Raw genomic sequence first — 21,523 nt, 5'->3', positions numbered from 1 at the left:
TATGTAATGCTTCATGATGGCACTCCTGGCACTGTTGGAGGATTACGCTAATGGCAGAATAAGGAGAGAACGAGTTTTCAGGGACCATGATGATTTCCTGGCCCATGATGATGACTGGCTAATAAGCCGATTTAGATTCCCTAGAGCTGTGCTCTTGGATCTATGTGCTGAATTGGGTCCAGTATTAGAGAGGGCAACACGCCGGAACCATGCCATCCCAGTCCAAATACAAGTCCTCACCACTCTGGGGTTCTTGGCAACCGGCTGTTTCCAGCGGGAATTGGCAGACAGGTAAATTAATAATATAAAAAAACTATAAGTAATCCTCAAATTTGTCTCTAAGACCTTTTTGTATATGAAATAATTCTATTGGAATCTATCATCTCACCCTATAGGTCTGGTATATCACAGCCGTCCCTGAGTGCCATAATATCTGTCGTTTTAAATGGTATACTTAATATGGTTAGTCGATACATCATGTTCCCCTACACTGTGCGAGAACAGGCCGAAATTAAAACGCAATTTGCAGCAATGTCTGGTTTCCCAAATGTAATCGGCGCAATTGACTGCACTCATGTTGCTATAAGGGCACCATCTGAAAATGAATTTGCTTATGTTAATAGAAAGCATGTGCATTCTATTAATGTGCAAATCATATGTGACTCCAACATGACCCTCACAAACATTGTGGCACGCTGGCCTGGTTCAACACATGATTCCTTTATCTTGACACATAGCAGTGTAGGGAACAGACTAAATGCAGGCGCAGTACGTGATGGCTGGCTTCTTGGTGAGTTTAACAATATTAAAAAGTAGAAACTGTAACAATTTTGTTTTTAATATAATTATAACCTGCAGGCGACAGTGGCTACCCCCTGAGACGCTGGCTCCTCACCCCATTTTTAAACCCGCAGAGCGCAGAGGAAACTCATTATAACGAGGTCCACTCTCGTGCCCGCGCAGTTGTGGAGCGTGCCATCGGCATCCTGAAATGCAGATGGCGTGCTCTGGATGCCTCGGGTGGCAGACTTTTATACCATCCAGCAAAAGTGTGCAAGATTGTCAGGGCGTGTGGTGTTTTGCACAATATAGCACTGAGAAACGGTATTCCTCTCCCTCCTGATCTCCCTCTACCCCAGCATTACGACCCCGAGCCACAGCCCCCTGGCCGACAAGAGGGATATCAACGAGGTGCAAGAATCCGTGAGGATGTCATGCGGCGTTTGTAAAGAAAGACAAAACTCAAGGTTCATGTTTTAACTGCATCTTTTAATGATTGTGCAATTTCTTGCATCACTTCTCTCATCTGCCGTAGCTCATCTGCAACCCTGTTGACAGCGTTTATTGTCTCTCGCTGTAACTGCAGGACTGCGTCAGTGAGTACCCGACCACTTTTGGACGTGCCAGACGCAGAAGGGGCACTGCTTTGAGCCGGACGCTGTGCATCTGCATCTGAGAACCCCTCACCCTGAACCTCCTGTTCATTTACAGCTTCAGACTCCGGAAGGACTGGAGGACAAACAATTGGCAACATTTATCCATTTATCACCCCACACACTCAAATGTACAGCGTTAATGATTAAAAATCGGTTTAACCTTGCTCCTCTGTGGTTTCAGTCACGTCAGTGTCTCCCTCCTTTTCCGACACAATACCACACACGCTGACCTCCCCAATTATAGCCGCGATTTTGCTGTCCACTGATGTGAGATCAGCTGTACATGGGCCCCCACCAGTTGCAGCCACGCTCTGGCGGTGGGAGGACAGTTTTCTCTTTGCCTCCACCTTGAATGAATGAGAATCTTTATTTCACATATTTTGCATACTGTAAGCACATGTAAATAAAACTTTTTGAAAATCAATATTGCTATTTATATAGGTATATAGCCTAATAAAACACAAATGTAATATGTTGGTAAAAAAAAAATTTGTATACCTTCAGGTCGGACCATTTTTTCTTTAATTCTGCAACTGTCCGTTCTGTCCCACTGACACAATTGACGGCAGAAGCAATACTTTGCCACTCGCACTGCTTCTTTTTATTAGTGACCCCACTGCTGTGGCCACCAAATAACACAGTTTTCCGAGCCTCCACCTCCCCTACAAGTGTTTCAATCTCAGTATCTGAGAAATTACGTTTTTTTCCTCTTTTCTCACCTGTCGCCATTATTAAAATTAGGCTAACAGAAATGCACGTTTTCACTTTCTTGGATTAATTAATTGGCGGGTCGCATGCCAGTTTTCCAGGTATATATGGGATTCCACTCTCATTTACATGCTGATCAGCAATCATGAGGTGATTTGCATTGACTATTTATGGTTAAAAATGGGCGTGTACAGGGCGGGATATGAGGCTGGTTCACGTACGCACATCTGCGGGTGATCTGTGATTTATAAAGGGAACATTGCTTACAGGTGTGCGTACGCACGGTTTTATAAATCGGAATATTTTTTGGCGTACGCCATTTTTGGCTTTTGGGCGCACGTAAACTTTTAGTAAAGATCCTACGCATAGTTTTATAAATGAGACCCCAGTTCATTATATAAGTTCGGAATAAAACCCAAAAGCTTACAGCACCTGGTATTCCCAGGCGGTCTCCCATCCAAGTACTAACCAGGCCCAAACCTGCTTAGCTTCCAAGACCAGACGAGATCGGGCATAGCCAGGTTGGTATGGCCGTAAGCGAAGGCTGCTGCAGAGAGAGGGCTATTTAAAGATCAGCCACTCTAATCTCCAGTTCAATATATAGGTAGGGAAGAAAACCCAAAAGCTTACAGCACCTGGTATTATTCCCAGGCAGTCTCCCATCCAAGTAGTAACCAGAACCAAACATGCTAAGATTCAGAGATCTGGCATTGACTCTTTTTTTTTTTTTTTCAAGATTATTACATAACTAATGAAAATTTTCCAAAAAGCTTACAGCACCTGGTATTCCCAGGCTGTCTCCCATCCAAATACTAACCAAGCCCAAACCTGGTTAGCTTCCGAGATCAGATGAGATCAGGCATAGCCAGGTTGGTATGGCCGTAAGCGAAAGCTGCTGCAAAGAGAGGGCTATTTAAAGATCAGACACTCTAATCTCCAGTTCATTATATAAGTTCGGAATAAAACCCAAAAGCTTACAGAACCTGGTATTCCCAGGCGGTCTCCCATCCAAGTACTAACCAGGCCCAAACCTGCTTAGCTTCCAAGACCAGACGAGATCGGGCATAGCCAGGTTGGTATGGCCGTAAGCGATAGCTGCTGCAAAGAGAGGGCTAATTAAAGATCAGCCACTGTAATCTCCAGTACATTATATAAATAGGGACGAAAACCCAAAAGCTTACAGCACCTGGCAATCCCAGGCGGTCTCCCATCCAAGTAGTAACCAGAACCAAACATGCTAAGATTCAGACATCGGGCATTGACTCTTTTTTTTTTTTTTTTGCACGATTATTATATAATGAGTGAAGAAATTCCAAAAAGTAAAAAATTTTGAAAAATTTCCAAAAAGCTTTCAGCACCTGGTATTCCCAAGCGGTTTCCCATCCAAGTACTAACCAGGCATAGCCAGGTATGGCCGTAAGCGAAGGCTGCTGCAGAGAGAGGGCTATTTAAAGATCAGCCACTCTAATCTCCAGTTCAATAGATAAGTAGGGAAGAAAACCCAAAAGCTTACAGCACCTGGTATTATTCACAGGCAGTCTCCCATCCAAGTAGTAACCAGAACCAAACATGCTAAGATTCAGAGATCGGGCATTGACTCTTTTTTTTTTTTTTGCACGATTATTATATAATTAGTGAAGAAATTCCAAAAAGTAAAAAATTTTGAAAAATTTCCAAAAAGCTTTCAGCACCTGGTATTCCCAAGCGGTTTCCCATCCAAGTACTAACCAGGCATAGCCAGGTATGGCCGTAAGCGAAGGCTGCTGCAGAGAGAGGGCTATTTAAAGATCAGCCACTCTAATCTCCAGTTCAATATATAAGTAGGGAAGAAAACCCAAAAGCTTACAGCACCTGGTATTATTCCCAGGCAGTCTCCCATCCAAGTAGTAACCAGAACCAAACATGCTAAGATTCAGAGATCGGGCATTGACTCTTTTTTTTTTTTTGCACGATTATTATATAATTAGTGAAAAAACTCCAAAAAGTAAAAAATTGTGAAACATTTCCAAAAAGCTTTCAGCACCTGGTATTCCCAGGCGGTTTCCCATCCAAGTACTAACCAGGCATAGCCAGGTATGGCCGTAAGCGAAGGCTGCTGCAGAGAGAGGGCTATTTAAAGATCAGCCACTCTAATCTCCAGTTCAATATATAAGTAGGGAAGAAAACCCAAAAGCTTACAGCACCTGGTATTATTCCCAGGCAGTCTCCCATCCAAGTAGTAACCAGAACCAAACATGCTAAGATTCAGAGATATGGCATTGACTCTTTTTTTTTTTTTTTTCAAGATTATTACATAACTAATGAAAATTTTCCAAAAAGCTTACAGCACCTGGTATTCCCAGGCGGTCTCCCATCCAAGTAGTAACCAGAACCAAATATGCTAAGATTCAGACATTGGGCATTGACTCTTTTTTTTTTTTTGCACGAATATTATATAATGAGTGAAGAAATTCCAAAAAGTAAAAAATTTTGAAAAATTTCCAAAAAGCTTTCAGCACCTGGTATTCTCAAGCGGTTTCCCATCCATGTACTAACCAGGCATAGCCAGGTATGGCCGTAAGCGAAGGCTGCTGCAGAGAGAGGGCTATTTAAAGATCAGCCACACTAATCTCCAGTTCAATATATAAGTAGGGAAGAAAACCCAAAAGCTTACAGCACCTGGTATTATTCCCATGCAGTCTCCCATCCAAGTAGTAACCAGAACCAAACATGCTAAGATTCAGAGATCTGGCATTGACTCTTTTTTTTTTTTTTTCAAGATTATTACATAACTAATGAAAATTTTCCAAAAAGCTTACAGCACCTGGTATTCCCAGGCTGTCTCCCATCCAAGTACTAACCAAGCCCAAACCTGCTTAGCTTCCGAGATCAGACGAGATCAGGCATAGCCAGGTTGGTATGGCCGTAAGCGAAAGCTGCTGCAAAGAGAGGGCTATTTAAAGATCAGACACTCTAATCTCCAGTTCATTATATAAGTTCGGAATAAAACCCAAAAGCTTACAGCACCTGGTATTCCCAGGCGGTCTCCCATCCAAGTACTAACCAGGCCCAAACCTGCTTAGCTTCCAAGACCAGACGAGATCGGGCATAGCCAGGTTGGTATGGCCGTAAGCGAAGGCTGCTGCAGAGAGAGGGCTATTTAAAGATCAGCCACTCTAATCTCCAGTTCAATATATAGGTAGGGAAGAAAACCCAAAAGCTTACAGCACCTGGTATTATTCCCAGGCAGTCTCCCATCCAAGTAGTAACCAGAACCAAACATGCTAAGATTCAGAGATCTGGCATTGACTCTTTTTTTTTTTTTTTCAAGATTATTACATAACTAATGAAAATTTTCCAAAAAGCTTACAGCACCTGGTATTCCCAGGCTGTCTCCCATCCAAATACTAACCAAGCCCAAACCTGGTTAGCTTCCGAGATCAGATGAGATCAGGCATAGCCAGGTTGGTATGGCCGTAAGCGAAAGCTGCTGCAAAGAGAGGGCTATTTAAAGATCAGACACTCTAATCTCCAGTTCATTATATAAGTTCGGAATAAAACCCAAAAGCTTACAGAACCTGGTATTCCCAGGCGGTCTCCCATCCAAGTAGTAACCAGAACCAAACATGCTAAGATTCAGACATCGGGCATTGACTCTTTTTTTTTTTTTTTTGCACGATTATTATATAATGAGTGAAGAAATTCCAAAAAGTAAAAAATTTTGAAAAATTTCCAAAAAGCTTTCAGCACCTGGTATTCCCAAGCGGTTTCCCATCCAAGTACTAACCAGGCATAGCCAGGTATGGCCGTAAGCGAAGGCTGCTGCAGAGAGAGGGCTATTTAAAGATCAGCCACTCTAATCTCCAGTTCAATAGATAAGTAGGGAAGAAAACCCAAAAGCTTACAGCACCTGGTATTATTCACAGGCAGTCTCCCATCCAAGTAGTAACCAGAACCAAACATGCTAAGATTCAGAGATCGGGCATTGACTCTTTTTTTTTTTTTTGCACGATTATTATATAATTAGTGAAGAAATTCCAAAAAGTAAAAAATTTTGAAAAATTTCCAAAAAGCTTTCAGCACCTGGTATTCCCAAGCGGTTTCCCATCCAAGTACTAACCAGGCATAGCCAGGTATGGCCGTAAGCGAAGGCTGCTGCAGAGAGAGGGCTATTTAAAGATCAGCCACTCTAATCTCCAGTTCAATATATAAGTAGGGACGAAAACCCAAAAGCTTACAGCACCTAGCAATCCCAGGCGGTCTCCCATCCAAGTAGTAACCAGAACCAAACATGCTAAGATTCAGACATCAGGCATTGACTCTTTTTTTTTTTTTGCACGATTATTATATAATTAGTGAAGAAATTCCAAAAAGTAAAAAATTTTGAAAAATTTCCAAAAAGCTTTCAGCACCTGGTATTCCCAAGCGGTTTCCCATCCAAGTACTAACCAGGCATAGCCAGGTATGGCCGTAAGCGAAGGCTGCTGCAGAGAGAGGGCTATTTAAAGATCAGCCACTCTAATCTCCAGTTCAATATATAAGTAGGGAAGAAAACCCAAAAGCTTACAGCACCTGGTATTATTCCCAGGCAGTCTCCCATCCAAGTAGTAACCAGAACCAAACATGCTAAGATTCAGAGATCGGGCATTGACTCTTTTTTTTTTTTTGCACGATTATTATATAATTAGTGAAAAAACTCCAAAAAGTAAAAAATTGTGAAACATTTCCAAAAAGCTTTCAGCACCTGGTATTCCCAGGCGGTTTCCCATCCAAGTACTAACCAGGCATAGCCAGGTATGGCCGTAAGCGAAGGCTGCTGCAGAGAGAGGGCTATTTAAAGATCAGCCACTCTAATCTCCAGTTCAATATATAAGTAGGGAAGAAAACCCAAAAGCTTACAGCACCTGGTATTATTCCCAGGCAGTCTCCCATCCAAGTAGTAACCAGAACCAAACATGCTAAGATTCAGAGATATGGCATTGACTCTTTTTTTTTTTTTTTTCAAGATTATTACATAACTAATGAAAATTTTCCAAAAAGCTTACAGCACCTGGTATTCCCAGGCGGTCTCCCATCCAAGTAGTAACCAGAACCAAATATGCTAAGATTCAGACATTGGGCATTGACTCTTTTTTTTTTTTTGCACGAATATTATATAATGAGTGAAGAAATTCCAAAAAGTAAAAAATTTTGAAAAATTTCCAAAAAGCTTTCAGCACCTGGTATTCCCAAGCGGTTTCCCATCCATGTACTAACCAGGCATAGCCAGGTATGGCCGTAAGCGAAGGCTGCTGCAGAGAGAGGGCTATTTAAAGATCAGCCACTCTAATCTCCAGTTCAATATATAAGTAGGGAAGAAAACCCAAAAGCTTACAGCACCTGGTATTATTCCCAGGCAGTCTCCCATCCAAGTAGTAACCAGAACCAAACATGCTAAGATTCAGAGATCGGGCATTGACTCTTTTTTTTTTTTGCACGATTATTATATAATTAGTGAAAAAATTCCAAAAAGTAAAAAATTGTGAAACATTTCCAAAAAGCTTTCAGCACCTGGTATTCCCAGGCGGTCTCCCATCCAAGTAGTAACCAGAACCAAATATGCTAAGATTCAGACATCGGGCATTGACTCTTTTTTTTTTTTTGCACGATTATTATATAATGAGTGAAGAAATTCCAAAAAGTAAAAAATTGTGAAAAATTTCCAAAAAGCTTTCAGCACCTGGTATTCCCAAGTGGTTTCCCATCCAAGTACTAACCAGGCATAGCCAGGTATGGCCGTAAGCGAAGGCTGCTGCAGAGAGAGGGCTATTTAAAGATCAGCCACTCTAATCTCCAGTTCAATATATAAGTAGGGAAGAAAACCCAAAAGCTTACAGCACCTGGTATTATTCCCAGGCAGTCTCCCATCCAAGTAGTAACCAGAACCAAACATTCTAAGATTCAGAGATTGGGCATTGACTCTTTTTTTTTTTTTTTTTCAAGATTATTACATAACTAATGAAAATTTTCCAAATAGCTTACAGCACCTGGTATTCCCAGGCGGTCTCCCATCCAAGTACTAACCAAGCCCAAACCTGCTTAGCTTCTGAGATCAGACGAGATCGGGCATAGCCAGGTTGGTATGGCCGTAAGCGAAAGCTGCTGCAAAGAGAGGGCTAATTAAAGATCAGCCACTGTAATCTCCAGTACATTATATAAATAGGGACGAAAACCCAAAAGCTTACAGCACCTAGCAATCCCAGGCGGTCTCCCATCCAAGTAGTAACCAGAACCAAACATGCTAAGATTCAGACATCAGGCATTGACTCTTTTTTTTTTTTTGCACGATTATTATATAATTAGTGAAGAAATTCCAAAAAGTAAAAAATTTTGAAACATTTCCAAAAAGCTTTCAGCACCTGGTATTCCCAGGCGGTCTCCCATCCAAGTACTAACCAGGCATAGCCAGGTATGGCCGTAAGCGAAGGCTGCTGCAGAGAGAGGGCTATTTAAAGATCAGCCACTCTAATCTCCAGTTCAATATATAAGTAGGGAAGAAAACCCAAAAGCTTACAGCACCTGGTATTATTCCCAGGCAGTCTCCCATCCAAGTAGTAACCAGAACCAAACATGCTAAGATTCAGAGATCTGGCATTGACTCTTTTTTTTTTTTTCTTCAAGATTATTACATAACTAATGAAAATTTTCCAAAAAGCTTACAGCACCTGGTATTCCCAGGTGGTCTCCCATCCAAGTAGTAACCAGAACCAAATATGCTAAGATTCAGACATCGGGCATTGACTCTTTTTTTTTTTTTTTTTTTTCAAGATTATTACATAACTAATGAAAATTTTCCAAAAAGCTTACAGCACCTCGTATTCCCAGGCGGTCTCCCATCCAAGTATTAACCAAGCCCAAACCTGTTTAGCTTCTGAGATCAGACGAGATCGGGCATAGCCAGGTTGGTATGGCCGTAAGCGAAAGCTGCTGCAAAGAGAGGGCTAATTAAAGATCAGCCACTGTAATCTCCAGTACATTATATAAATAGGGACGAAAACCCAAAAGCTTACAGCACCTGGCAATCCCAGGCGGTCTCCCATCCAAGTAGTAACCAGAACCAAACATGCTAAGATTCAGACATCGGGCATTGACTCTTTTTTTTTTTTGCACAATTATTATATAATGAGTGAAGAAATTCCAAAAAGTAAAAAAATTTGAAAAATTTCCAAAAAGCTTTCAGCACCTGGTATTCCCAAGCGGTTTCCCATCCAAGTACTAACCAGGCATAGCCAGGTATGGCCGTAAGCGAAGGCTGCTGCAGAGAGAGGGCTATTTAAAGATCAGCCACTCTAATCTCCAGTTCAATATATAAGTAGGGAAGAAAACCCAAAAGCTTACAGCACCTGGTATTATTCCCAGGCAGTCTCCCATCCAAGTAGTAACCAGAACCAAACATGCTAAGATTCAGAGATCGGGCATTGACTCTTTTTTTTTTTTGCACGATTATTATATAATTAGTGAAAAAATTCCAAAAAGTAAAAAATTGTGGAACATTTCCAAAAAGCTTTCAGCACCTGGTATTCCCAGGCGGTCTCCCATCCCAAGTACTAACCAAGCCCAAACCTGCTTAGCTTCCAAGATCAGACGAGATCAGGCATAGCCAGGTTGGTATGGCCGTAAGCTAAAGCTGCTGCAAAGAGAGGGCTATTTAAAGATCAGACACTCTAATCTCCAGTTCATTATATAAGTTCGGAATAAAACCCAAAAGCTTACAGCACCTGGTATTACCAGGCGGTCTCCCATCCAAGTACTAACCAGGCCCAAACCTGCTTAGCTTCCGAGACCAGACGAGATAGGGCATAGCCAAGTTGGTATGGCCGTAAGCGAAAGCTGCTGCAAAGAGAGGGCTAATTAAAGATCAGCCACTGTAATCTCCAGTACATTATATAAATAGGGACGAAAACCCAAAAGCTTACAGCACCTGGAAATCCCAGGCGTCTCCCATCCAAGTAGTAACCAGAACCAAACATGCTAAGATTCAGACATCGGGCATTGACTCTTTTTTTTTTTTTTTGCACGATTATTATATAATTAGTGAAAAAATTCCAAAAAGTAAAAAATTGTGAAACTTTCCAAAAAGCTTTCAGCACCTGGTATTCCCAGGCGGTTTCCCATCCAAGTACTAACCAGGCATAGCCAGGTATGGCCGTAAGCGAAGGCTGCTGCAGAGAGAGGGCTATTTAAAGATCAGCCACACTAATCTCCAGTTCAATATATAAGTAGGGAAGAAAACCCAAAAGCTTACAGCACCTGGTATTATTCCCATGCAGTCTCCCATCCAAGTAGTAACCAGAACCAAACATGCTAAGATTCAGAGATCTGGCATTGACTCTTTTTTTTTTTTTTCAAGATTATTACATAACTAATGAAAATTTTCCAAAAAGCTTACAGCACCTGGTATTCCCAGGCTGTCTCCCATCCAAGTACTAACCAAGCCCAAACCTGCTTAGCTTCCGAGATCAGACGAGATCAGGCATAGCCAGGTTGGTATGGCCGTAAGCGAAAGCTGCTGCAAAGAGAGGGCTATTTAAAGATCAGACACTCTAATCTCCAGTTCATTATATAAGTTCGGAATAAAACCCAAAAGCTTACAGCACCTGGTATTCCCAGGCGGTCTCCCATCCAAGTACTAACCAGGCCCAAACCTGCTTAGCTTCCAAGACCAGACGAGATCGGGCATAGCCAGGTTGGTATGGCCGTAAGCGAAGGCTGCTGCAGAGAGAGGGCTATTTAAAGATCAGCCACTCTAATCTCCAGTTCAATATATAGGTAGGGAAGAAAACCCAAAAGCTTACAGCACCTGGTATTATTCCCAGGCAGTCTCCCATCCAAGTAGTAACCAGAACCAAACATGCTAAGATTCAGAGATCTGGCATTGACTCTTTTTTTTTTTTTTCAAGATTATTACATAACTAATGAAAATTTTCCAAAAAGCTTACAGCACCTGGTATTCCCAGGCTGTCTCCCATCCAAATACTAACCAAGCCCAAACCTGGTTAGCTTCCGAGATCAGATGAGATCAGGCATAGCCAGGTTGGTATGGCCGTAAGCGAAAGCTGCTGCAAAGAGAGGGCTATTTAAAGATCAGACACTCTAATCTCCAGTTCATTATATAAGTTCGGAATAAAACCCAAAAGCTTACAGAACCTGGTATTCCCAGGCGGTCTCCCATCCAAGTACTAACCAGGCCCAAACCTGCTTAGCTTCCAAGACCAGACGAGATCGGGCATAGCCAGGTTGGTATGGCCGTAAGCGATAGCTGCTGCAAAGAGAGGGCTAATTAAAGATCAGCCACTGTAATCTCCAGTACATTATATAAATAGGGACGAAAACCCAAAAGCTTACAGCACCTGGCAATCCCAGGCGGTCTCCCATCCAAGTAGTAACCAGAACCAAACATGCTAAGATTCAGACATCGGGCATTGACTCTTTTTTTTTTTTTTTTTGCACGATTATTATATAATGAGTGAAGAAATTCCAAAAAGTAAAAAATTTTGAAAAATTTCCAAAAAGCTTTCAGCACCTGGTATTCCCAAGCGGTTTCCCATCCAAGTACTAACCAGGCATAGCCAGGTATGGCCGTAAGCGAAGGCTGCTGCAGAGAGAGGGCTATTTAAAGATCAGCCACTCTAATCTCCAGTTCAATAGATAAGTAGGGAAGAAAACCCAAAAGCTTACAGCACCTGGTATTATTCACAGGCAGTCTCCCATCCAAGTAGTAACCAGAACCAAACATGCTAAGATTCAGAGATCGGGCATTGACTCTTTTTTTTTTTTTGCACGATTATTATATAATTAGTGAAGAAATTCCAAAAAGTAAAAAATTTTGAAAAATTTCCAAAAAGCTTTCAGCACCTGGTATTCCCAAGCGGTTTCCCATCCAAGTACTAACCAGGCATAGCCAGGTATGGCCGTAAGCGAAGGCTGCTGCAGAGAGAGGGCTATTTAAAGATCAGCCACTCTAATCTCCAGTTCAATATATAAGTAGGGACGAAAACCCAAAAGCTTACAGCACCTAGCAATCCCAGGCGGTCTCCCATCCAAGTAGTAACCAGAACCAAACATGCTAAGATTCAGACATCAGGCATTGACTCTTTTTTTTTTTTTGCACGATTATTATATAATTAGTGAAGAAATTCCAAAAAGTAAAAAATTTTGAAAAATTTCCAAAAAGCTTTCAGCACCTGGTATTCCCAAGCGGTTTCCCATCCAAGTACTAACCAGGCATAGCCAGGTATGGCCGTAAGCGAAGGCTGCTGCAGAGAGAGGGCTATTTAAAGATCAGCCACTCTAATCTCCAGTTCAATATATAAGTAGGGAAGAAAACCCAAAAGCTTACAGCACCTGGTATTATTCCCAGGCAGTCTCCCATCCAAGTAGTAACCAGAACCAAACATGCTAAGATTCAGAGATCGGGCATTGACTCTTTTTTTTTTTTTTGCACGATTATTATATAATTAGTGAAAAAACTCCAAAAAGTAAAAAATTGTGAAACATTTCCAAAAAGCTTTCAGCACCTGGTATTCCCAGGCGGTTTCCCATCCAAGTACTAACCAGGCATAGCCAGGTATGGCCGTAAGCGAAGGCTGCTGCAGAGAGAGGGCTATTTAAAGATCAGCCACTCTAATCTCCAGTTCAATATATAAGTAGGGAAGAAAACCCAAAAGCTTACAGCACCTGGTATTATTCCCAGGCAGTCTCCCATCCAAGTAGTAACCAGAACCAAACATGCTAAGATTCAGAGATATGGCATTGACTCTTTTTTTTTTTTTTTTCAAGATTATTACATAACTAATGAAAATTTTCCAAAAAGCTTACAGCACCTGGTATTCCCAGGCGGTCTCCCATCCAAGTAGTAACCAGAACCAAATATGCTAAGATTCAGACATTGGGCATTGACTCTTTTTTTTTTTTTTGCACGAATATTATATAATGAGTGAAGAAATTCCAAAAAGTAAAAAATTTTGAAAAATTTCCAAAAAGCTTTCAGCACCTGGTATTCCCAAGCGGTTTCCCATCCATGTACTAACCAGGCATAGCCAGGTATGGCCGTAAGCGAAGGCTGCTGCAGAGAGAGGGCTATTTAAAGATCAGCCACTCTAATCTCCAGTTCAATATATAAGTAGGGAAGAAAACCCAAAAGCTTACAGCACCTGGTATTATTCCCAGGCAGTCTCCCATCCAAGTAGTAACCAGAACCAAACATGCTAAGATTCAGAGATCGGGCATTGACACTTTTTTTTTTTGCACGATTATTATATAATTAGTGAAAAAATTCCAAAAAGTAAAAAATTGTGAAACATTTCCAAAAAGCTTTCAGCACCTGGTATTCCCAGGCGGTCTCCCATCCAAGTAGTAACCAGAACCAAATATGCTAAGATTCAGACATCGGGCATTGACTCTTTTTTTTTTTTTGCACGATTATTATATAATGAGTGAAGAAATTCCAAAAAGTAAAAAATTGTGAAAAATTTCCAAAAAGCTTTCAGCACCTGGTATTCCCAAGCGGTTTCCCATCCAAGTACTAACCAGGCATAGCCAGGTATGGCCGTAAGCGAAGGCTGCTGCAGAGAGAGGGCTATTTAAAGATCAGCCACTCTAATCTCCAGTTCAATATATAAGTAGGGAAGAAAACCCAAAAGCTTACAGCACCTGGTATTATTCCCAGGCAGTCTCCCATCCAAGTAGTAACCAGAACCAAACATTCTAAGATTCAGAGATTGGGCATTGACTCTTTTTTTTTTTTTTTTCAAGATTATTACATAACTAATGAAAATTTTCCAAATAGCTTACAGCACCTGGTATTCCCAGGCGGTCTCCCATCCAAGTACTAACCAAGCCCAAACCTGCTTAGCTTCTGAGATCAGACGAGATCGGGCATAGCCAGGTTGGTATGGCCGTAAGCGAAAGCTGCTGCAAAGAGAGGGCTAATTAAAGATCAGCCACTGTATTCTCCAGTACATTATATAAATAGGGACGAAAACCCAAAAGCTTACAGCACCTAGCAATCCCAGGCGGTCTCCCATCCAAGTAGTAACCAGAACCAAACATGCTAAGATTCAGACATCAGGCATTGACTCTTTTTTTTTTTTTGCACGATTATTATATAATTAGTGAAGAAATTCCAAAAAGTAAAAAATTTTGAAAAATTTCCAAAAAGCTTTCAGCACCTGGTATTCCCAAGCGGTTTCCCATCCAAGTACTAACCAGGCATAGCCAGGTATGGCCGTAAGCGAAGGCTGCTGCAGAGAGAGGGCTATTTAAAGATCAGCCACTCTAATCTCCAGTTCAATATATAAGTAGGGAAGAAAACCCAAAAGCTTACAGCACCTGGTATTATTCCCAGGCAGTCTCCCATCCAAGTAGTAACCAGAACCAAACATGCTAAGATTCAGAGATCGGGCATTGACTCTTTTTTTTTTTTTGCACGATTATTATATAATTAGTGAAAAAATTCCAAAAAGTAAAAAATTGTGAAACATTTCCAAAAAGCTTTCAGCACCTGGTATTCCCAGGCGGTTTCCCATCCAAGTACTAACCAGGCATAGCCAGGTATGGCCGTAAGCGAAGGCTGCTGCAGAGAGAGGGCTATTTAAAGATCAGCCACTCTAATCTCCAGTTCAATATATAAGTAGGGAAGAAAACCCAAAAGCTTACAGCACCTGGTATTATTCCCAGGCAGTCTCCCATCCAAGTAGTAACCAGAACCAAACATGCTAAGATTCAGAGATCGGGCATTGACTCTTTTTTTTTTTTGCACGATTATTATATAATTAGTGAAAAAATTCCAAAAAGTAAAAAATTGTGAAACATTTCCAAAAAGCTTTCAGCACCTGGTATTCCCAGGCGGTCTCCCATCCAAGTAGTAACCAGAACCAAATATGCTAAGATTCAGACATCGGGCATTGACTCTTTTTTTTTTTTGCACGATTATTATATAATGAGTGAAGAAATTCCAAAAAGTAAAAAATTGTGAAAAATTTCCAAAAAGCTTTCAGCACCTGGTATTCCCAAGCGGTTTCCCATCCAAGTACTAACCAGGCATAGCCAGGTATGGCCGTAAGCGAAGGCTGCTGCAGAGAGAGGGCTATTTAAAGATCAGCCACTCTAATCTCCAGTTCAATATATAAGTAGGGAAGAAAACCCAAAAGCTTACAGCACCTGGTATTATTCCCAGGCAGTCTCCCATCCAAGTAGTAACCAGAACCAAACATTCTAAGATTCAGAGATTGGGCATTGACTCTTTTTTTTTTTCAAGATTATTACATAACTAATGAAAATTTTCCAAATAGCTTACAGCACCTGGTATTCCCAGGCGGTCTCCCATCCAAGTACTAACCAAGCCCAAACCTGCTTAGCTTCTGAGATCAGACGAGATCGGGCATAGCCAGGTTGGTATGGCCGTAAGCAAAAGCTGCTGCAAAGAGAGGGCTAATTAAAGATCAGCCACTGTAATCTCCAGTACATTATATAAATAGGGACGAAAACCCAAAAGCTTACAGCACCTAGCAATCCCAGGCGGTCTCCCATCCAAGTAGTAACCAGAACCAAACATGCTAAGATTCAGACATCAGGCATTGACTCTTTTTTTTTTTTTGCACGATTATTATATAATTAGTGAAGAAATTCCAAAAAGTAAAAAATTTTGAAAAATTTGCAAAAAGCTTTCAGCACCTGGTATTCCCAAGCGGTTTCCCATCCAAGTACTAACCAGGCATAGCCAGGTATGGCCGTAAGCGAAGGCTGCTGCAGAGAGAGGGCTATTTAAAGATCAGCCACTCTAATCTCCAGTTCAATATATAAGTAGGGAAGAAAACCCAAAAGCTTACAGCACCTGGTATTATTCCCAGGCAGTCTCCCATCCAAGTAGTAACCAGAACCAAACATGCTAAGATTCAGAGATCGGGCATTGACTCTTTTTTTTTTTTGCACGATTATTATATAATTAGTGAAAAAATTCCAAAAAGTAAAAAATTGTGAAACATTTCCAAAAAGCTTTCAGCACCTGGTATTCCCAGGCGGTCTCCCATCCAAGTAGTAACCAGAACCAAATATGCTAAGATTCAGACATCGGGCATTGACTCTTTTTTTTTTTTTTGCACGATTATTATATAATGAGTGAAGAAATTCCAAAAAGTAAAAAATTGTGAAAAATTTCCAAAAAGCTTTCAGCACCTGGTATTCCCAAGCGGTTTCCCATCCAAGTATTAACCAGGCATAGCCAGGTATGGCCGTAAGCGAAGGCTGCTGCAGAGAGAGGGCTATTTAAAGATCAGCCACTCTAATCTCCAGTTCAATATATAAGTAGGGAAGAAAACCCAAAAGCTTACAGCACCTGGTATTATTCCCAGGCAGTCTCCCATCCAAGTAGTAACCAGAACCAAACATTCTAAGATTCAGAGATTGGGCATTGACTCTTTTTTTTTTTTTTTTTTTTTTTTTTTTGCACGATTATAATATAATGAGTGAAGAAATTCCAAAAAGTAAAAAATTTTGAAAAATTTCCAAAAAGCTTTCAGCACCTGGTATTCCCAAGCGGTTTCCCATCCAAGTACTAACCAGAACCAAACATGCTAAGATTCAGAGATCTGGCATTGACTCTTTTTTTTTTTTTTTTCAAGATTATTACATAACTAATGAAAATTTTCTAAAAAGCTTACAGCACCTGGTATTCCCAGGCTGTCTCCCATCCAAGTACTAACCAGGCCCAAACCTGCTTAGCTTCCAAGACCAGACGAGATCGGGCATAGCTTTTTTTTTTTTTTCTTTTTTCTTTTTTTTTTTTCTTTTTATTATCAGTCAAAATACAAGTTGTGTACAAGACATTAAAGCTGTTACAGGGAAATTTTCATAAATGCAAAAGCATTTCACAAAAGCATTTTTCCAAAAATGCATAACACTAAAAACCAAAAACATCTAAAATCACAAATTCATCAAGTTCATTAATCTTCTTTTGGCATATAAAAGTGCTTTTGTTTTAAAATATCCTTCGTAAAAATTCCATAAAAATCCCCCATCTTGTTTTCCAGTTTAAAATAACTGTACAGCATTTTTACATAATCTTCAACCAACTGTTTAAAAATCAACCATAGGTTTGCAGTAAAATCTCTGTTTTTGACTATATTCCTTCTTTTCCATATAGCTTTTTTGGCCAAAATTAAAAACAAATTAATTAGTTTCTTGTTTGCTGTATTCTCTGCCATTCCCAACATAAAAAATCTATTCCAGTTGCAGTCCACCTCATTATCTCTTAAGTCTTTGATTATTTCCTTTAATTCCTTAAAAAATGGGCTCAACTTCTCACAGAATAAAAACAAATGTAAAATTCCTTCATCTTCTTTTTTACAAACTCTGCATAGGGCATTAGTTTTTTTCTGCATTGCACACAATCTCATTTCCGTAAAAATCACATTTTGTCTAATAAAATAATCAAAACTTTCTAAATCCGCATCCAACCATTTCCATGTCATGTTCTTCCATATATCTTCCTCTTCGATTTCATTAAAATGCCTTATCCATAACTGATTGGCAAGAGGTTTTTTAAAAACTCCATTTATAAAAAACCCATAAAACATTTTAACAGAACCCAAATTAAAATTCACCATATTGTCTTTACATTTTAGAAACACGCTCATTTTCTTTTCTTTTTCTCCCTCATTAATAATTTCATCCAGCCATTGTCCTGGGATTGCTTTTTTTACTTGTTCGTATTGTCTTTTTAAAACATTTACATTAAAGTCCTCCTTCTCCTCATCCATTGCATCTATGATCACTTGAAGTGGTAAAAATCCCTCTTTAAATTCCCATAAAACATCCCTCACCTTTACAAATCCCGCTTGCAACCACTTCTTAAAATAGATATCATACTCTTGCATCTTTATTTTTCCATTTAAAAACAGAGGTTGATTTAAAATCATTTCCCTCCCCTCCGGATTAAAATCCACCTCTGTTAAAAAAAGCCTCCAAGCGCTTAAAACCTCTTTGTAAAATCGTGGGATCCCCTCCATCATCCAATTCTTAAGCTTCATCCATAAAACATTGTCCCCCAAATTAAAATTCCCACATTTATTTAAATAAAGAGCCATCAATCTCTTCCACTCTGCTCTGTTCGTATCATCCAAATATTTTCTTACCACCTTTACTCTCATGCTTTTCATTTTTTGTTCTACATCCACCAAACCCATCCCTACCTCCCCCGGTTTCCCTATCAGTGTAAAATATGCAATTCTTGGAGGCTTTTTGTCCCATAAAAATTCTAAAACACATTTCTTTATTCTCTTTAAAACCCAGTCTGGCAATGGCATCACATGTAATGTATACCACATTCTAGATAACATTAGCATGTTTACAACTAAAATTTTCCCCTTTAAACTTAAAACCCTGCTTCTCCAGAAAATCAGTCTTCTTTCCATCCCTCCCACCGTCTCTTCCCACATACTGTCCATAGCCTCCTTTTCATTCTTTGCTACAATTATTCCTAAAATCTTTATTTCTTGCACCTCCATAAAATTACAGATCCCTGTAAGAACCTCCACCCTTCCATATTTCATGTATACAGTTTTTTCTTCATTTATTTTTGCACCCGAACCCTCACAATACTGTTTTGTTTTCTCCATCACTCTTTTAACACTTTCTACATTTTCAACCACAATTGTCGTGTCATCAGCATATTGAAATATTTTCTTTAATTCTTCTCCCTCTTCCATTCGTATTCCATTTATTCTTTTTTCTCTATTTATTAAAAGCCCTAAAGGTTCTGCTACCAAAGAGTACAATTGCGCCGACAAAGGACACCCCTGTCTTATGGATCTTAAAACTTTAAAAGGTTGAGTTAAAAAACCGTTGCATTTTACTTTTGTAAAAATATCCCTGTATACAACCGAAATCCATTTTATAAAATTATTCCCAAACCCAAATTCCTTTAAAACTGCAAATAAAAAGCCATGTTCAACTCTGTCAAAAGCCTTTTCAAAATCCATACTAATAACATAAGCACTTTTGCCCTTTTCTTTTATATACCCTACTATATCTCTAATGCTGCTAGTAACATCTGCTATATCTCTCGCCTTTACTCCGTACGCTTGGTTTGTTTCTATTATATTTGGCATGACATTTTTTAATCTGTTTGCTAAGACCTTGGCTAAAATTTTAAAATCAGTGTTTAGCATTGTAATGGGTCTAAAATTTTTCAGCTCAGTTTTGTCTCCTTTTTTCTTGTATATTATTTTCATTAATCCTAGCCCCATTCTTGGGCTTACTCTTTCATTTTTAAAAACTTCTTCAAAAATTTCATTTAAAATCACGCTTACTTTGTCTTTAAAAACTTTGTAAAACTCACTTCCAATACCATCTACTCCGGGGCTTTTCCTCACTCTTAATTGATTTATGGCATGTATGATCTCTTCAATTTCTATTTCCCTTTCACATATTCTTTTATCCTCTTCGCCAACTTTCCTTGTTATCTGTTGCAACAAAATATTCCTTTTTTCCTCATCTCCCCCCTCCGACTTAAAAAGTTCTTCATAAAATGATTTCACTTCTTTTAAAATCCCCTCTGTATCTGAGACCACCTGTCCATTCCTACTTTTAAGTTCTTTAATTGTTTCCGCTCTCCCCCTGCTTTTCTCAAGATTAAAAAAGAATCTGTTACATTTTTCCCCTTCCACCGTATATTTTGCTTTGCTTCTCAACATTGCCCCCTTGCATTTCCCCTCTTCTATTTTTCTCAACGTATTTTCTATTTCAATTACTTTTTGCACATCTACTTCATTTTTATTTAACTCCTCTTTTAGAGTTCTCCTTATTTCTCTCTCCTTGGTTCTTTTAACATTTTGTAATAAATTACAGTACTTCATAGAATATTTCTTAATATCATACTTAACATTTTCCCACCATTGCGTTTTGTCTTCCATATACAACTGGTCTTTTTTCCTCCCATCTAATATCATTTCAATTTCTTTTTTAAAACTTTCATTCTTTAAAACCTCAGTGTTTAAAATCCACACCCCAGGTCCCTTTGTTTGTCTTTTAAAATCCATCGTCATTAAAACCATTTTGTGATCGCTTAAGGTCGTTTCTTTGTGAAATATTCCATCAATGAAACATTCAAGATTTCTGGTACTTAAAAAATAGTCTATTCTGGTTTGGCACATAAAATTCCCCACCAACTGTCTTCTTGAAAATTCCTTCTTTTTTCCATTTCTTTCCCGCCACACATCAATCATATTTTTCTCTTCCATCAATGACCTTAGTTCTTTTCTACCCCCATCCAATTTAGAAACCATCCCATTTGCCATATCCATTTTACTAAAAACAGTGTTAAAATCCCCTGCAATCACCACCTTCCCCCATTTTCCAATTACATCAGCTAAAACATTAAAGTATAATTTCTTTTATTTTCTCCATTGGGAGTGTGCACGTTCACTAAAACAAATTTGTCTTCTTCCATTTCCATTTCTACCACCATACATTTTCCTTTTTTATCATTATATATAAGTTTTGTCTTTATACTTCTGTCTTTTCTTATTAAAACCGCCACTCCTCCTCCCATTTTTCCTCTTCATTATTAACAAGTAATTCCCCTTCCCATCTTTTTGTAATATCCTCCATAACATTCTCTTTCCAGTTTGTCTCTTGCAATAAAATCACATCTTCATTTTGACACAATTCCTTCACCTTTTCAAATTTATAAACATTCATTAGTCCTCTAGCATTAAAAGTCACAATTTTCAGCACCATAAAATAAAATAAAAGCCATAAAATCCCCATATTGTCAGTTCATTCCCTCTCCTTCCTTTACCATTTCCCCACTGTCCTGTTTTTCCTCACATCCTTGTTTTAATACTTTTCTTTTGGCTTTCTCTAAATTTGGTGTTACCTTAGTTTGTCTTCTTCTTTTATTGATTCCTGTAGTGCCGGCATCGTCGATGCATTCACTGTCTTTGTCCATTCTCCCATCCTCGCTGACCCACTCCTGCTCCTCTGTCTTTTCCAGTTCAATCTGTAAAGTATCAGTTATTTCCATCAGTGACCCCGTTTCCTCACTGCACTGTGTTAATCCAGTCCTTTCACTTTCCTCTTCAACGTCTGTGCTTGCGGTATCCTCTCTTTGTGTTCCTTCCGTGTTCTCGTGTAGCTCCTCTTCACCGTCTTCCTCATGTATCTGCCCGCACCCCTGCTCTTCCTCCTGATGTGGTTCTCCGAACCAGCACTCGCACTTATTTAGCACGAGCCTGCAGTCCGGGCACCTCACCGCATTACAGTCCCTCGCGAAATGTCCCCTTTCCGAGCACTTAAAGCATTTGAAGTCCGGACAGTCCTTCATCATGTGTTCAGGGCTCATACATAACCTACAGGTTCTC

At 39.7% G+C, this 21,523-nt stretch overlaps 14 non-coding genes and 2 pseudogenes across 14 annotated transcripts; all 16 read right to left on the bottom strand.

The window, feature by feature from the left end:
* Positions 1-2,564: 2,564 nt before the first annotated feature.
* LOC132138442 (5S ribosomal RNA) lies at positions 2,565-2,683 on the bottom strand. Its single transcript, XR_009432734.1, has one exon. It is a non-coding gene; the product is annotated as a 5S ribosomal RNA (ribosomal RNA).
* Positions 2,684-2,912: 229 nt separating this feature from the next.
* On the bottom strand, positions 2,913-3,031 carry LOC132138965 (5S ribosomal RNA). The gene has a single exon (XR_009433238.1). It is a non-coding gene; the product is annotated as a 5S ribosomal RNA (ribosomal RNA).
* Positions 3,032-3,115: 84 nt separating this feature from the next.
* Positions 3,116-3,234, bottom strand: LOC132138754 (5S ribosomal RNA). The gene has a single exon (XR_009433034.1). It is a non-coding gene; the product is annotated as a 5S ribosomal RNA (ribosomal RNA).
* Positions 3,235-4,935: 1,701 nt separating this feature from the next.
* LOC132138792 (5S ribosomal RNA) lies at positions 4,936-5,054 on the bottom strand. Its single transcript, XR_009433072.1, has one exon. It is a non-coding gene; the product is annotated as a 5S ribosomal RNA (ribosomal RNA).
* An 84-nt stretch (positions 5,055-5,138) lies between these two features.
* LOC132138441 (5S ribosomal RNA) lies at positions 5,139-5,257 on the bottom strand. The gene has a single exon (XR_009432733.1). It is a non-coding gene; the product is annotated as a 5S ribosomal RNA (ribosomal RNA).
* Positions 5,258-5,486: 229 nt separating this feature from the next.
* On the bottom strand, positions 5,487-5,605 carry LOC132138964 (5S ribosomal RNA). Its single transcript, XR_009433237.1, has one exon. It is a non-coding gene; the product is annotated as a 5S ribosomal RNA (ribosomal RNA).
* A 2,532-nt stretch (positions 5,606-8,137) lies between these two features.
* On the bottom strand, positions 8,138-8,256 carry LOC132138507 (5S ribosomal RNA). Its single transcript, XR_009432796.1, has one exon. It is a non-coding gene; the product is annotated as a 5S ribosomal RNA (ribosomal RNA).
* Positions 8,257-8,962: 706 nt separating this feature from the next.
* Positions 8,963-9,081, bottom strand: LOC132138993 (5S ribosomal RNA; annotated as a pseudogene).
* A 583-nt stretch (positions 9,082-9,664) lies between these two features.
* On the bottom strand, positions 9,665-9,784 carry LOC132138999 (5S ribosomal RNA; annotated as a pseudogene).
* Positions 9,785-9,868: 84 nt separating this feature from the next.
* LOC132138962 (5S ribosomal RNA) lies at positions 9,869-9,987 on the bottom strand. Its single transcript, XR_009433235.1, has one exon. It is a non-coding gene; the product is annotated as a 5S ribosomal RNA (ribosomal RNA).
* A 557-nt stretch (positions 9,988-10,544) lies between these two features.
* LOC132138791 (5S ribosomal RNA) lies at positions 10,545-10,663 on the bottom strand. The gene has a single exon (XR_009433071.1). It is a non-coding gene; the product is annotated as a 5S ribosomal RNA (ribosomal RNA).
* An 84-nt stretch (positions 10,664-10,747) lies between these two features.
* On the bottom strand, positions 10,748-10,866 carry LOC132138440 (5S ribosomal RNA). Its single transcript, XR_009432732.1, has one exon. It is a non-coding gene; the product is annotated as a 5S ribosomal RNA (ribosomal RNA).
* A 228-nt stretch (positions 10,867-11,094) lies between these two features.
* On the bottom strand, positions 11,095-11,213 carry LOC132138963 (5S ribosomal RNA). The gene has a single exon (XR_009433236.1). It is a non-coding gene; the product is annotated as a 5S ribosomal RNA (ribosomal RNA).
* An 84-nt stretch (positions 11,214-11,297) lies between these two features.
* LOC132138753 (5S ribosomal RNA) lies at positions 11,298-11,416 on the bottom strand. Its single transcript, XR_009433033.1, has one exon. It is a non-coding gene; the product is annotated as a 5S ribosomal RNA (ribosomal RNA).
* A 2,532-nt stretch (positions 11,417-13,948) lies between these two features.
* Positions 13,949-14,067, bottom strand: LOC132138505 (5S ribosomal RNA). Its single transcript, XR_009432794.1, has one exon. It is a non-coding gene; the product is annotated as a 5S ribosomal RNA (ribosomal RNA).
* Positions 14,068-15,452: 1,385 nt separating this feature from the next.
* On the bottom strand, positions 15,453-15,571 carry LOC132138504 (5S ribosomal RNA). The gene has a single exon (XR_009432793.1). It is a non-coding gene; the product is annotated as a 5S ribosomal RNA (ribosomal RNA).
* Between the last annotated feature and the right edge of the window lie 5,952 nt (positions 15,572-21,523).

Source organism: Carassius carassius, unplaced genomic scaffold (assembly GCF_963082965.1).
Source record: "Carassius carassius unplaced genomic scaffold, fCarCar2.1 SCAFFOLD_57, whole genome shotgun sequence".
Taxonomy (NCBI): Eukaryota; Metazoa; Chordata; class Actinopteri; order Cypriniformes; family Cyprinidae; genus Carassius; species Carassius carassius.
This window is presented reverse-complemented; position numbering and strand designations above follow the sequence as displayed.